This window comes from Hypanus sabinus, unplaced genomic scaffold (genome assembly GCF_030144855.1).
Source record: "Hypanus sabinus isolate sHypSab1 unplaced genomic scaffold, sHypSab1.hap1 scaffold_1187, whole genome shotgun sequence".
Classification (NCBI taxonomy): domain Eukaryota; kingdom Metazoa; phylum Chordata; class Chondrichthyes; order Myliobatiformes; family Dasyatidae; genus Hypanus; species Hypanus sabinus.
The window spans coordinates 104,805-117,994 of NW_026779248.1; the positions used below are offsets into that span (position 1 = coordinate 104,805).

General features: G+C 44.3%; 2 non-coding genes across 2 annotated transcripts; one reads left to right on the plus strand and one right to left on the minus strand.

The window, feature by feature from the left end:
- The first annotated feature begins 7,473 nt into the window (after window positions 1-7,473).
- On the plus strand, window positions 7,474-7,555 carry trnas-uga (transfer RNA serine (anticodon UGA)). The gene has a single exon. It is a non-coding gene; the product is annotated as a tRNA-Ser (tRNA).
- Window positions 7,556-12,848: 5,293 nt separating this feature from the next.
- On the minus strand, window positions 12,849-12,920 carry trnae-cuc (transfer RNA glutamic acid (anticodon CUC)). The gene has a single exon. It is a non-coding gene; the product is annotated as a tRNA-Glu (tRNA).
- Between the last annotated feature and the right edge of the window lie 270 nt (window positions 12,921-13,190).

The following is a 13,190-nucleotide window of genomic DNA, read 5'->3' on the forward strand; positions in this document are numbered from 1 at the left end:
TGAATGATAATTTTGCAGCGGTTTATGTGAAAGCACAGCAGATGGTCCCACAAAACAAACCGGCAAGGTCAAGGAAGGGATTCGGATGCACTTTCGCAAATCAGAATAGGTGACCAGTACATCGCTTTAACCACCCCACCACCTCGCCGGTTATTCAATGTTCTACATTTCAACAGGCTGGAGGAACTCAGCAGACCAGGCAGCATCGACGTGTGAAAATTCGTCCTGAATAAAGTTCTTATTGTGTGCCTTTTATCAAACGTCTTCGCTGTTCATGAGACAAATGCTTCTATACACCCGCCTGAAATCATGCCAATTATTGACCGTCCAGCAGCCGCCGGGGCAGGGAATTGCTCAGAAGCATCACCCAATGCAAGAAAAGTATGCTCTGAACTGAGTTTTAAACAGGCGTCCCTTGTTTGGGTCCTTTCCATCGGCAAACGCATTCTGATCTGCTCTACATCAGGGTGCGTTATATCCTTTTTTTGACTGAATCAAGTAACGAATACTCTTGCAATCTCAAAGGAATACGGGCCCAACATATTTCGACATCGGGCTCTCCTCACACCAACGGAGAGGACAATGGGTGTTACACTAATTAACATTAAGTAGCTTCGCAGTTCAATTGTGACGTTGGTCTAGAGTGATATGATTCTCGCTTCGGGTGAAAAAAGGCATATGCGAGTGGTCCCGGGTTCAAATCCCGGACGAGCCCCGTTATTGGATATTATTAGTGATTTGCTTCACGATTTTTGCATTGACGCACGAATAACATTAGCTATATCAAACAGAAACACTGAGGGAGGAATTGGAAATAGTTTTCAATGCAGGTAAGTTTGAAGTGTCACATTTTGGAATGTCAGTGCAGCTGAGTATATATTCTGTGAGGATTAGAGCACCGGGGAGTGCAACTCAGCAGGGAAAGAGAGTCGGAGAGGGGCATAGTTTGCTGAAAGCCGTCTCATATGCAGAGAGACTGTGGGAAAGGTGTTCGGCGCCCTGGCCTCAGGAGATCAGTGTAGGAGTTGGGAGACTGTGTTGCTGTTGAACTCTGTTGTGGAAATACGTGTAAAATGGTAACAGCGCAGCAGTTTTTGGAAAACGATGGATCTGCATGTTGATGAGCACTGTAGACATTAATGTGGAAGAACAAGAAACCGGCAAGTAAATTTATATAGTTTAACCACTTCCCTTTTTCCGACCAGGACACAAGTGCCGCTAACTTGCATAGAATATCGGCTTATACACTTCACAGGGTTGCGAATCGGTGCGGGCAGAAATTAGGTGACAAGCGAAACTGCTCACTCCGGTCACATTGTTGTGCCAAACGCTTGGGATTTCGAGAGCTGGAATCTTCCCACTGAACTCATTTTCTGCTGATCCGGATTGAGAGTCTCAGTTCTGATCTTCACCAACATCTGTTTAACGGATCTGACTTACTTCAGAATCAGAATCAAATTCGGGTTTAATATTTGGGATGTATGTCGAGAAATCTGTTAAATTAGCGGCAGTAGTGCAATCAATACATGATAAATATAGAAGTAAAAATCAATCAAACATTCAATTACAGTAAAAATATGTATATTAAATTGTTAAATTAAAACTAGAGCAAAACAGATAAAAAAAGGTGATGCAGTGTTCATAGGTTCAATGTCCATTTAGACATTGGATGGCAGAGGGGAAGAATTTGTTCCTGAATCGCTGAGTTTGTGGCTTTAGGCTTCTGTATCTCCTTCCCGAAGGTAACAGTGAGAAAAGGAACGTCCTGGGTGATTAATTCCTTAAAGACGGTCGCCGCCTCTCTGTGTCACCGCTACATGAAGATGTCCTGGATACAACGGAGGCCTGTCCCCATGGCGGAGCTGACTAAATTTATAACTTACTGCCAGTCTCGCCGCTGGCTTTTTGGGAGCGCAGTGAAGATCCTCCATCCCTGCCAGTCGGCGATGTTCAGGGATTCATTCATCGTGTCAGTAGCTTCCGCTCGGCCTGCCAAGTCCCGGGTAGCGGTTCAGAATTACCGATGGGTACATATGTAGACGGACTCTTCATTTTCGTTAAACTGAAGTTTTCTTTGACTAGTTCCGCTTGTTATCTCTGAGCTAAGCCCTCGAATTTGTAGGGCCGGTGGACACTCGCCGTCTGCCCTCTACCATTTGACTTGTTTGGCATGAGTGACACGACCAAAGGCCAAAGCATTAAATCCTAACTCCAGCCAGCTTCGCTCTCCAGGTTACTGAGCCAGGCAAGCCTTCACACCGCGACTAGGTTGTGTTCTGTTTGGAGTCTATGGATGTGAGCAGTAATTACGAGTCAACCCTGAGACGAATACCAGGAATGTCTGACAACATACCGAGCTGAAACCATTCACGTGAAAGTGACAGTCTCAGCCCATCCTGCGTTGGCAGAGAAATGTGCAAACCCTTTCTGAAGAGTGTCGTTCCCTGTGACGCTGCTCGTTTCTCCATTCTGTAGACACTGAACCTTTTCAGCAACGAACAAGGACGATTACTCACAGTCACTCACACCGGGTACTCCGGAGGAACAGCCATTGCGTTGACTGTACTGCTGAGCAATGACTGGGATGGGTGAAGCACCGAGGAGGCAGCGGCTCTCCCTGCTAACCATACTGACCTCGGAACTGGAAGGAACACATAGTTTACGTTGACTCTGCAGGCAATCCCGTTTCTAATGACACCAACAGGCGTCTCAGCATCAAATGGATATGCTGGTTGGGTGGAGTCGAAGCAACAACCTTCTCATCAATTTTAGTAAGACCAGGGAATTAATTGTACTCCAGGGAGAATGCGACAGGTGAACAAACGCAAATCCTCACTGGAGGTTCAAAAGGGTGAATCTATGGAATTTGTTGCCACGGGCGGCAGTGGAGGCCGGGTCAGTGGTTGTATTTAAGGCAGTGATTGACAGGTTGCTGAGGAGTCAGTGCATCAAAGGTTACGGTGAGAAGGCGGGGGAATGGGACTAAAGGGGAGATTGGATCAGCTCATGATGAAATAGTGGAGCAACCTCGATGGGCGGAATGGCCGAGTTCTGCTCCTTTGTCGTATGGTCTTCAGGTCTTCTGGGTGAATATCTTCAGGTTCCTGGGCGTCGACATCTCAGCGGATCCATCCTGGTCCCAACATGCTGATGCGGTCACTGTGCAGACGTCATAATTGTTCATTAATGAGATTTAGAGTGCTGTCGGAGACTCAAATACATTTCTGTGGGCGTACGTGGACAGCATTGTCAGTCGTTGCGTCACAGTCTGGCGTGGGGCGGGGCTCCAATGCGTAGGATCGAAAGAAAGGGCAGAGTGGTGTAGTGACGGGCACGCCTCGCCAATATCGAGGGCATGTTCTCAACGGTGCAAAAAGAAGGCTGGGTGCATTATTCAGGACCTTCACCAGACCAAACATGCCCTCTACATATTTCTACACCCGGGGGTGGGGAGTGGGGGAGTGTGGTGTGGGGTGGTGACAAAACATGCCCTCTGCATATTTCTACCCACGGTGGTGGGGAGTGAGGCGTGGGGTGGTGGATGTAGAGGAGTCTGAAAATAGAAAATCACATTTTTATTAAGAGCCACTTTTTCTGCCCAGGTTAGACATTTCTCAACACATGAACGCATGAACTCTCCCTAACAATTCCCTTTTTAAATTTCTATTTAATTTATTTATTGTAATTTATAGTGATGTCCAGAACATTAAAAAAAAATCCTTAGTGCGAGTTAACATAGGATCAGAGAATGGGAGTTACATACAGCCTCTAGCAGTCGACTTTGCGTACAAATAACAATGGGAGATGCACAAGGCATGTGAAAATGGCAATATTACTATGTTCATTGTAGGATCTCAACATGCAGGTAGTTTGGGAATGCCTACTGAATAGTTTTTTAGAGTACATTGTGGTTGAGCCCATTAGGAAAAGACAGTTGTGGATTGTGTGTTGTGTTGTGCTTTGACCAGGTACATTAGTATACAGGAATGCTTCAGAGGCAGTGATTGTATGTAATCGATTTTATCCTGCAGTCTGAGAGTGAGAATCTAAAATTAGACGTATGAGTATTCCTTGCAGTAAGTGGAACTGCAGTGGCGCGAGTGAGGAGAATAGAAAGGTGCAAACGGTTAATATTATTCTCAAAGGCTGCATGTACAATACAACTCTGATATTTGTCTGCTCCGGACAGCAACTGAATACAGACAGGCCATCGGGGTTGATGTAAGGACAGACATCAACCCCGGCACGAAAAAGGAAATGAAAAAAAAACCTCACAAACCCCAAACTTTCTCCTCCCCAGCAGCAAAAAAAAAATAATAATAATAATAGCGAGAATAGCAATCCCCCAAAACATCACTGGCAGAAAAAAGTCAGGGACGATAACAATCCTCGACCCCGTCACTCGCATGGAAACACAATAGCAATAACAGTTCCCGACCACGTCATTCGCAGAGAAAAATGTCAGGGACGATAACAGTCCTCGACCCTGTCACTCGCAGAAAACAACAGCGACCGAAGTCTAGGGCTGGCCAAGTCGATTGGAAAGGGGAACCAGCAGGGTTAACGGCAGAACCAGCAGGGCTGGTGTTCTAGGGGCAATTGCAAAGGCGCAGGATAGATGCATCACAAATAAGAATGAATATTCGATAGGGAGATTGAGGCAACAGTGGCTGATACTGGAAAGTAAAGGCAGCATAAAGGCAAAAGTGAGGGCTTCTAATATAGCAAGCATTAGTGGGAAGCTAGAGGTTTGGGATGCTTTCAAAATACAAAAGAAAGCAAATAAAATTTGTTGAGAGGAAAAATAAATGGCTAATAATAGAGAAAATACCATTTTTTCAGACATATGAAGAATAAAAGGAATGCAAGAGTGGGTATCAGAAAGCTGGAAAATGACGCGGAAGAAGCAGTAATGGGGGGAAAAGAAAAGGGACGAACTGAATGAATATTTCGCTCTGTGGAAGATTCCAGCATAATGGCACCGAGAAACATGTGTCAGGGGGCATCAGTGAGAGTGGATATTATGGCTCTGGAGAAGGTGCCCGAGAAGCTGAAAGCTCTGAAGCTGTATGTCAACGGGACCAGTTGGACTACACCCCTGGGATCTAGAAGTGGGAACTGAAGATTCTCGAGGCAATAATAGTACTCCTTCACGTATCATTACATTCCAGAATGGATGCTGATGGTTGGAAAATTGGGATTGCCACTCCACTCTGAAAGAAGGAAGGGAGGCTAAAGAAAAGAAAATATAAGAAAGGTAGCCTGACTTCAACGAGTTCAAAAACTCAAAAGATTAAAACACATTTAAGATCAAAGACAGTTGAGGAGAATGGGAGAAGATTTGTCAAATAGATCATCGTGTGGTACGGTGATGCACATTGGAAGGAAGGATACGGTGGGATACAAAGATTTGGGCACCGATGCTCAAAATTTCTGTTACTGTCAACAGCTAAGCGAGTAAAAGATGACCTGATTTCCAAAAGGCATAAAGTTAAAGATGACACATTTCTTTAATATTTTAAGCAAGATTACTTTTTTTTATTTCCATCTTTTACAGTTTCAAAATAAGAAAAAAAGGAAAAGGGGCCGAAGCAAAAGTTTGTGCCACCTGCATGGTCAGTACTTAGTAACACCCCTTTGGCAAGTATCACAGCTTGTAAAGGCTTTCTGTAGCCAGCTAAGAGTCTTTCAATTTTTGTTCGGAGGATATGCGTCCATTCTTCCTTGCAAAAGTCTTCTCGTTCTGTGAGATTCTTGGGCCATCTTGCATGCACTGCTCTTTTGAGGTCTGTCCATAGATTGTTGATGATGTTTAAGTCGGGGGATTGTGAGGGCCATGGCAAAATCTTCAGCTTGTGCCTCTTGAGATAGTCCTTTGTAGATTTTGAACTGTGTTTAGGATCATTATCCTGTTGTCGAAGCCATCCACTTTTCATCTCCAGCTTTCTTACAGATGGTGTGATGTTTGCTTCCAGAATTTGTTGGTATTTAATTGAATTTATTCTTCCTCTACCAGCGAGTTGTCCCTGTGCCACTGGCTGCAAGACAAGCCCAAAGTATGATCGATCCACCCCCGTGCTTAACAGTTGGAGAGGTGTTCTTTTCATGAAATTCTGCACCCTTTTTTCTCCAAACATACCTTTGTTCTTTGCGGCCAAAAAGTTCTATTTTAACTTTAACACTCCACAGGACTTGTTTCCAAAACGCATCAGGCTTGTTATAAATGTTAACACGAAGTATACTGCAGATGCAGATTTTGTTATAAATGTTCCTTTACAAACTTCTGACACTGTATTTTGTGGTAAGGACGCAGGATAGGTTTTCTTCTGTTAACTCATATTTGAGGAGCTGTCGCTGAACAGTAGAACAGCTCACGACCACTCCAGTCTACTGAATCTTCTTGAAGGTCTTTTGCAGTCAAACGGGGGCTTCGATTTGCCTTTCTAGCAATCCTAAGAGCAGTTCTCTCGGAAAGTTTTCTTGGTCTTCCAGACGTCAACTTGACCTCCACCGTTACTGTTAACAGCCATTTCTTAATTACATTGCGAACTGAGGAAACGTCTAACTGAAAACGCTTTACTATCTTCTTATAGCCTTCTCCTGCTTTGTGGGCATCATGTATTTAATTTTCAGAGTGCTAGGCAGCTGCTTAGTGCTGCAAATGGCTGCTGATTGTTGGGACAAGGTTTGGGGAGTCAGGGTATTTATAAAGCTTTGAAATCTGCATCACTTGGCCTTTTCTAACGATGACCGTGGACAAGCCATAGCCCTAACAAGCTAATTAAGATCTGAGACCATGGTAAAAGTTATCTGAGAGCTCAAATCTCTTGGGGTGCCCAAACTTTGTACGGTGCTCCTTTCATGTATTCCACTCTAAAAATATACAAAAACAAAAGTGATGCACAATCTTGCTTAAACCTTTGAAAAGAATGTTTCATTTTTCACTTTATGACTTTTGGAGATCACTTCATCGTCTACTTCCTTAATATTCACAGTAATAGAAATTTTGACCAGAGGTGGACACACTTTGGCATGCCACTGTAAAAAAGTCTCCGAATCAGGATAGTTTTCAGAAATCAGAGATGCAAAGAGACCTTGTGCAATGTTTACTAAATGTTTACTTCTAGGCCTAGTCAGTGGTAAAGGAAAGCAAATGCAATTTTCACATTCAGTTCAGGAGGAGTAGAATATAAAAGCAACACCGTAATGTTGACATATGTCCATCATTATAAACCTGATTCTGATTCTGACCTTTATCCCCAACAGTGGAAGTCTCCTTCATTTACGATATTGACGCCTGTGTTATCGCTCCACATTCACATTCTAATCTAACGGGGTTGTAACAAATTCCACAGCTCTCCAATTATACTATTTGTATTGCAATGATGATTCACCATTTCCGTTACCGAAAATAAATCAAGTACACCCCTCATTTCAGATGTAGTGCTACGATTGGTGCTGAACATTAATGGAGCTGCGATGGCCGAGTGGTTAAGGCGTTGGACTTGAAATCCAATGTGGATTCCCCGCGCAGGTTCGAACCCTGCTCGCAGCGCTAACACTTCAAGCAGCAGCGTGTAGTGTGCCAATAAAATTTAACACCCTGAGCGCTGGCCCTAAACTTTGTTCAGTTGACAATCTGCAGTTGCCTTGCAAAATACCTGATCCACCCATCGGCTCGCCATCTCTGTTTTGTGAACAGTTTCCTTTGACAGTCTCACCGCAACTTTATTTTAACTTAATCCCAACGAAGTACATGACCTCACACATTCCTGCATTCCTCTTTATTCAAAATAATCACTTTTGTCCAGTTTGTGCCCTCACTGAACGAACCAATTGCAGCCTAAGTATTCTCACTGCAGCCCGCTGTCCCGCTACGTCACGTCATCAGCCTCACACAGTCAGGACAGCTCATAAATGAAGGACGTTAATCGACCGTCATGACACTACCGATAAAAATTCTTCCAATCTGCAAAGGAGCAACGTCGACACAGATGGCACCAGATATTAGTGTTGACCTTGGGTGTCTAAGGTTATGAGACAGAAACGCACTCTCAGCGGTTCAGGAACAGCTTCTTCCCCTCTGCAATTAGAATCACGAATGGACTTTGAAGCTTAGAACACTATCTCATTTTTTAATAAATGTTTTATTTCATTTACTATTATTATTATTTTCTCTCTCTGCTAGATTATGTATTGCATTGAACTGCTGCTACTAAGTTAACAAATTTCCCGTCACATGCCGGAGATAATAAACCTGATTCTGATTCTCTGTTCAACGCGGTACTTCCCCGATTCGATTTTCATTAACGACATGGATTTCGATGTATTGAGTTCTGGTACCGTATCCAACACAAATCCGGAGCCGGTAACACTTTCTTCAATAGATCGACAGGGGAGATTCGAGAATTTGTGGAATTGACATCCCATATTTCCGTCAGTTCAATGCTCGCAGCATTTTTAGCTGAGAATATATAGCAGATTAGGAGGTCCTGATTCAGTATTACAACGGAAAACATTGAAAATTTCTTCCACCACCATCGTCCCCACACCCACATATGCTGGTCGAGGTCTTGAGTTTCTACTGCACGAAAATAACTGACAGTGACTCAATTCATCTGCATCTGGTGACGGATCTAACCGAGGGGATCATGCATTATACGTAAGTGGTGATTGCCTCAAAGTGAGCTCAAATTTATATTTATGCGCACATCTATCTGTACACACAAGCGCAATGTAAAATGTACTTGCTGATGGGCGGGAACAGGTGGCAACTCGACAAATCGACATGCCAATACAGTTTATTTAGCTACGATATTCTTACTTTGCCTAACAGTAAATTTTCAGTAGGAACAGGACGATTGATGCCGGTGTGTTCTACAACCGCATGGATGCTGAGCTCCTCGCGTCTTTCACCGACGTACTTCCTTATGTTCGACAGCGGGCGATTTATCACTCTGAGCAGAACTCTTCAACCAAATCAGAACTAACTTTTGAATTTTAAGAATTAATGGCTCTGATTTAATGTCATTTGTCTTTATAATTGAAGAAACTGGGAGAATGGCATCAATACGTATATCGGTTGAAGGGCAATGTGTAAACGCATGAACCATTTCTCCTCCTCAGTCCAAACGGTGATAATACTGACGAGCCCTGCAGCGTTCGCGTTTAAATGAAGGGACGGAAAGATCCACTTGGTTTTGTCGGTGAGGTGAGTTACTCTGGTGGTCAAGAAAACTCTGTGAGGAAAACAGTGGGCAAAAGAGAACATGAAATTGGTAAGCTGCCGCATAACTCTCTCTCTCTCTAACTGCCTTTCAAACTACCCCGTTTGCCTCTCTTGTCCTATCTACGATGTGACTCTCTCCCCTGCCTCACTTCCATGTCTCGCTTTCTCTATCTCTCTCTAATACACACTTACACGCACGATATTCTTTCTCTCCCTCCCTCCCTCCCCCCCTCTCTCTCTCTCTCTCTCTCTCTCTCTCTCTCTCTCTCTCTCTCTCTCTCTCTCTCTCTCTCTCTCTCTCTCTCTCTCTCTGTCTCTCTCTCTCTGTCTCTCTCTCTCTCTCTCTCTCTCTGTCCACATCTTCATTTGCTCCTCACTCCCACACTTTCCTCACAGCCTGAAGCGAACGGTTAGCTATCAATATTCGTGTTCAGTGAAAGGACCGCGTGATTTTAGTGGGTCGTTAATAGATTTTCTTTTATAAGACAGTTAGGGTGGAGCGTGTGGGAATGTGTGTGAACTGGTGCTGAAATGTCGGGGCTAACAGGTAATATGACATGAAGGAGTAGCGATTTTTTAAACATATCTGTCCTGGACTTTGGTTCAGTGCTCCGTTAAGACACGACCATCATGCGAAATTTCGGTTAGCTGAAAACACTTGAATTTTCAACTTAGAAAAACATTTACATATTCGATAAGAAATGTTGTTCAGCTGCGGCTGGAAGAGGGGAGATTGTGATTATTACTGATTCGCTGAAGTGGGCAGCACGGTCTCTGAACGCGAAGAGCTTTCGCCGTTTCATATCACTCACTGTACAGATTCCCCATTGCTCTCTTGTCTACCGAGCGACCCCACCTATTGCCATAGACAAATAGGTTCGCTGACCTTCCGGCAAAATCACCCTCGCCAATTGTCACTGAGCCGGTGTAATTGCCCGACATCAACCAATCTCGTCAAATGGCGTGCAACGTACCTAACTCCCATTCGTGTATGCACATGTCAATCAAATGTGTTATCCAATTGCGAAAAGGGTTTCACCCAAGAATTGTTCCCTCCCACAGACTCTGTTTGTTTCTGCCTCCCCAACTGATCAAAACTCAGAACAATGTCCCATTTTATAACATTCATATCCATATGCTTCTGATATTCATATGCTGGGGGCGCTGTCATGGCGTCGAAACAAAGGCGGGCAACAGAAGTTTATCTCCTCTCACCTGGGGAGACGGTAGAGAATTTGGTGGCGGACATCGACCGACTTTTGTCCGGCAACTGCGGTATGGGGGTGGGGGGAGGATTGAGAAAAAGTCTGGGCCAGCCTGATCTTATTGAATGCCGGGTCTGGCTGAAGAGGTCTAGAGACTCGCCCTTCTTTCTGTTGTCTGTCTGTTTAAAGAAAAGGAATAAACAGGCTTTTCTTGGGCCTGCATGCTCCCCCGGGGAGATAGTAGTTCGCACTCTATGTCATCAGTTCGCCTGAGGAATTATTTCCAAGTCTGAAACTGGCACAAGATTTACATCCATCTTTTGTTAATGATGCAGAATTGTACAATTTATGCTTTGCGTACAGTCTGTCTTTTCGAGCCTGCAAAGATGCTGCAAGTGTTTAATTGCACCTGTCCCTGTGCACACGGCAATAAACCCGGCTGGACCTGACAACACTCACTGAGAATTGAGCAGTGATGACCCCGGGCAGATGAGTCAAGGTGATGTCGGCAAACTGAGTGAGTAGGACCAGAATCCAATATGGGAAATGTATGGTCACCCTCTTCTACAGAGAGACAGTGTCTCTGAGTGGATTGAGGTGCAGTGAGGAGTGAAGAAGATCAAATCTACATTGTATCTATTGAAAATTATTGTATGTAAGACCTCGCAAAGTTATTTCCAACTTTATTGAGACTGCAACTGCGATATTATTTTTCAAAGTAACGTTCTCCTTGTTCAAACAGAACAAATAACGAATAACTGCAGTAACAGTGGACAGCAGGTCAGGCATTTGTGGACGGAAAGTGATAGTTCAAACAAAGTACACTGCAGATGTTGTTGTCAAATCAACACGTACAAACAAGCTGGATAAACTCAGCAGGTCGGGCAGCATCCGTTGAAATGAGTAGACAATGGTTTGATGTTCTTTGGTGAGTTCATGTTCCTGGCGTAAGTACGAGGAGGTGTCAGAGAGCTGCCGTTTGGCCTCAGTGAGGTAGAAGTCCGTCCGCCAGACTACTACGTCACCACATTTGTCTGCAGATTTGATGGTGAGGTTAGGATTAGTGCGCAGAGAGTGGAGGGCAGTGCGTTCAGAGGGAGTGAAGTAGGAATAGGAGAGAGGAGTGGTGAAGTTGAGACGGTTGATGTCTCGACGACAGTTGTCGCTTTTCAACGGATGCTACTCGACATGTTGAGTTCATCGAGCTTGTTTGCACTTGTTGAAGAGATAGTATACATTTCATATCCACACACTGACGCTGAACTGAACGTGGAGAGCAGATGACCAGTATGGGGAATTAAGAAAGGGGCAAGGGTCGAGCGGGTGCAAGTGAGGATGTGTAGTAGTCAGCTCGATATGGGAGACTTTGGTATGACACCACCTACCATATGCAGATTTTTCAGAGCGAAAAGAGCAGTAAGTCCTTCTCGGAGATTAAGAGGCTACAGAAGGTTGGAAAATGGAGAAGGAAGTGGTAAATGAGATGCAGTGCAGGGAGATATATGGTCAGACACTTTGATATAAGAAATGAAGGAGCAGACTTTCTAAAAGGAGAGAACATGCTCACAAGAAGACTGAGGAGCTAAAAACCTCGGGAGTCCCTGCACAGCCCTCCCATTGTGACGTACACACCTGCACCATAATGTCCCAAAGGTTAATTTGCAGGTTGAGTCTGTGGTGAGGAAGGAAAGTGCGATGCTTGCATTCATTTCAAGAGGACTAGAATATAAAGCAAGGATGCGATTCAGAGACTTTATAAAGAACTGGCGAGGCCTCGCTTGGAGTATTGTCAGCAGTTTTAGTTCCCTTACCTGAGAAAGTATGGCTGAAGCTGGAGAGGGTTGAAAGGAGATTCAGAGGAATGATGCTGGGATTGAATGGCTGGTGATATGAAGAGCGTTTGATGGCGCCGGGCCCGCATTCTCTGGAATTCAGTAGATTGCGCGGGACCTCATTGGAAGCTGTCGAATGGTGAAAGGCCTTGACAGGGAGGATGTTGAGAGGATGTTTCCTATGGTGGGAGAATCTAAGACCAAAGGACGCAGCCTCGAGATAGAGGAACATCCTTTTAGAACAGAGATGAGGAGTGAGTTGTTCAGCCAGCGAGTGGCGAACCTGTCGGATTCGTTGCCACAGGCCCCTGTGGAGTCCGAGTCTCTTTGCATATTTGTCAGAGATCGATAGATTCCTGATTAATCAGGGCATTAAATTATACCAGTAGAAAGCAGGAGAATGGGGCTGAGAGGGAATGTCGATGCAAACCCAATGGGCCAAACGGCCTAACTCTGCTCCTATATTTTGTGGTCTTATGTTGCTGAAATAGGTTAAGCATAGACAGGAATGGGGTGTCTGTGGCAGTAAGTTAATACACACGATGTTTTAAAACAAGCACATTTCATTAGGCAATATCCTAATTCCCTGACCGGGAATGGAACCCGGGCCGCGGCGGTGAGAGCGCAGAATCCTAACCACTAGACCACCAGGGAATCTGGTGGTGCTTTGCCTACTGCAATAGACAACTACCAAATCAGCAAAATATAAAACAAAATTTATTGGTAAATAATAATAATGAATAAATGTGATAAATATTGACGTGAATCTACTGCTCAGCACTTTGCAGATCGCTTGTTCATCCACTGCTTCTGGTTAAAGACCACTTTGGACTCTGAATGAATCGGTGGGAAACACACGTTCTCCAGTGTCTTTATAAAGATTGTGATATTCAGATTCTCTTATGAGCTCTGGGTCATTTTATT